We start from the raw sequence: 2,881 nt of genomic DNA, 5'->3' as shown, positions 1-2,881 counted from the left end.
ACGGCAGCGCGGCGGGGAAAGGGTGGGGGGAGGGAGCTGGAGGAAAAGAAGGGGTCGGCCGAGTCTCTTACCTTGCTCTCCGCTGGGAGTTGGGCGGGCTGGGTGGCCCGGGGAGGGGAAAAGGGTCGGGGGAGGGGGCGGGGAAAGGGGGGAGCCCTAGCGAGGTGTAGCTTCGGAGCAGCTCCCGCCGCCGCCACAGCCGGCGCCTCCTTTCCGATTCACTCAAACAAACAAGATGGCTGCCGTTACGCCGCGGCTCTTCCTGCCGCCCAAATCCTCGGTTCAAATCGGCAGGATGTTTACGGTCAAAATGGTACCTGTGCGCCTGCGCAGCCAGCCTAAGCCCCAGAAGGAGCGGCGCAGGCGCAATGACTATTTCCTTTTCTTTGGAACCCGCCCTCTGTTTGTAGAGTCCGCAACTGAGCAAGCGCAAAGGTGATTATCTTGCGACAGGGTCTTTGAGAGTTGCGGTGTTAGCCAATAGCGCGGGATAGCGCACGCGGAGTGCTTTCCAGTGCGGCGAATATTTGCGTTTAGCTTTATTCTTGTGCTTGTTTTAAAGAAAAAAGCTGTCGTGGTGCAGTTTTGTGTGCCCCCACCAAAAAATTCATTTTATGGCTCTATAGGGATGAGATAACATAAAAACCTCAAACTAACTCCGTAAAATATAGAGGTTCATTTGTTCAGTCGACCTATATTATAAAGGGTCTTCTGTTTGCTATACTTTGGGCTCTGGATATAGTGATTAATGTAACAGAGATAATACCTGCTCTTTGGAAATTTTCAGTATAGCTTGGGAGGAATCTTAAAATTTCTTATCTTAAAAGACTTACTTGTAAGAAATTTACTTTTGTTTTTATTATAGAGATCTTTCCAGTGATGAAAGAAATTGAAGAGGACACACAAAAAGGGAAATATATTCCATGTTCATGGGTTGGAAGAATCAATATTGTTACAACTGCCATACTACCCAGAGCAATCTACAGATTAAATGTAATCCCTATCAAAATATCAGTGACATTCTTCACAGAAAGAGGAAAAAAATCCTGAAATTTATATGGAACCACAATAAGACCCAGAATAGCCAAAGCAATCCTAAGCAAAAGAATAAAACTGAAGGCATCATATTACCTGACTTCAAATTATACTACAAAGTTATAGTAAACAAAACAGCATGGTGCTGGCATAAAAACAGATACATAGACTAACGGAACAGAAGAGAGGACCTATAAATAAATCAATACATATACAGTCAACTAATTTCTGACAAAGCTGCCAAGAACATACACTGGGAAAAGGACAGTCTCTTTCAAAAATTATTCTGGAAAAACCAGATAATTATATGTAGAAGAATGAAACTAGATCAATATCTTTTGCCGTATTAAAAAAATCAAAACAAAATGGCTTAAAGACTGGAATCTAAGATTTGAAACTACTGGAAGAAAACGTTAGGGAAATGCTTCAGAACCAAATATTTCTTAGTAAGACCTTAAAAGCATAGGCAAGCAAGGCAAAAATTGGCAAATGGTATCATGCCAAGTTAAGAACCTTCTGCAAAGCAAAGGAAACAACAAAGTGAAGAGACAACCCATCAAGTGGGAGAAAATACTTGCAAACTACTCATCTATCACAGGATTAATAGCCAGAATATATAAGGAGCTCAAACAATATAGGAAAATAATCCAATTAAAAAATGAGCAAAAGACCTGAATGGGTAGTTCTCAAAAAAGACATACAAATGGCCAACAGGTATATGAAAAAAATGCTTAACATCACTAATCATCAGAGAAATGCAAATCAAAACTGGGATGAAGTATAATCTCATCCTAGTTGAAATGGCTTTTATCCAAAAGATAGGCAATAATGAATGCTGATAAAGATGTGGAGAAAGAGGAACACTTGTACACTGTTGGTAGGAATGTACAGCACTGTGAAGAACAGTATAGAGATTCCTCAAAAACCTAAATATAGAGCCACTATATGAGCCAGCAATCCCACTCCTGCAGAAATACACACACAAAAAAAAAAAAAAAAAAAAGGAAATTAGTACATCAGAGTGGTATCTGGCCTCTCACATTTATTGCAGCAAGATTCACAATTGTCAAGATATGGAATCAACGTGTCTATCAGTGGATAGATGGGTAAAGAAAATGTGGTACATATACGTAAGATAATATTTTTCAGCCACAAAAAAGAAAAAAGTTCTTTCATTTGCTGCCACATGGATAGACCTGGAAGACATTAAGTGAAATAAACCAGGCACAGAAAGACATTAGTGTGAATGTTCGCACTAATATGTGGTAGCTTAAAAAAAAAAAAGAAGGTAGAATGATGGTTACCAGAGCCTGGGAAGGGTAGTGGGGAGGGGGCAGATGAGTACAAAATCTGCCCCCTCAGATTTGGTACAAAAATACAATTAGAAGGAATAAAATCTAGTGTTTGGTAGCACAATAGGGAAACTATAGTTAATAATTTACTGTGTATTTCAAAATAACGAAAAGAGTGGAATTGGAATGTTTCTAACACAAAGAAATGATAAATACGTGAGGTGTTGGATACCTCAATTACCATAATTTGTTACACATTGTATGCTTATATTGAAATATCAGATGTACCTTATAATTATGTACAACTATTATGAATCCATAATAATAACATTTTTTAAAAAGAAATTTTGTGTCCAGTTTCTGAATGTATTTTCATTTTAAAGTAAAACACACAAGAAAAACAAACATTTAAGTCTATATATTCTTCACTGTCAGCAACCACTACTTCTGGACTGATTTGTCACACATTGTATGCTTGTATTGAAATGTTAGATGTACCTTATAATTGTGTACAACTATTATGAATCCATAATAATAAAAAACGTTTTTTAAAA

At 38.2% G+C, this 2,881-nt stretch overlaps 1 protein-coding gene and 1 long non-coding RNA gene across 2 annotated transcripts in view; one reads left to right on the top strand and one right to left on the bottom strand.

The window, feature by feature from the left end:
• RAD21 (RAD21 homolog (S. pombe)) overlaps window positions 1-331 on the bottom strand; it is a 30,687-nt gene extending 30,356 nt beyond the window's left edge. Inside the window, exon 1 of the mRNA XM_011966145.1 lies at window positions 72-331. The gene's annotated coding sequence lies outside the window, so the exon portion shown is untranslated. The remainder of the gene's footprint in view (window positions 1-71) is intronic.
• LOC105529092 lies at window positions 1-2,305 on the top strand. Its single transcript, XR_001004452.1, has 2 exons — window positions 1-435; window positions 866-2,305. It is a non-coding gene; the product is annotated as an uncharacterized LOC105529092 (long non-coding RNA).
• Window positions 2,306-2,881: the final 576 nt, after the last annotated feature.

Source organism: Mandrillus leucophaeus, unplaced genomic scaffold, assembly GCF_000951045.1.
Source record: "Mandrillus leucophaeus isolate KB7577 unplaced genomic scaffold, Mleu.le_1.0 Scaffold749, whole genome shotgun sequence".
Taxonomy (NCBI): domain Eukaryota; kingdom Metazoa; phylum Chordata; class Mammalia; order Primates; family Cercopithecidae; genus Mandrillus; species Mandrillus leucophaeus.
Note: the sequence above shows the minus strand (reverse complement) of the source record. Positions and strands in the feature narration are given on the sequence as shown.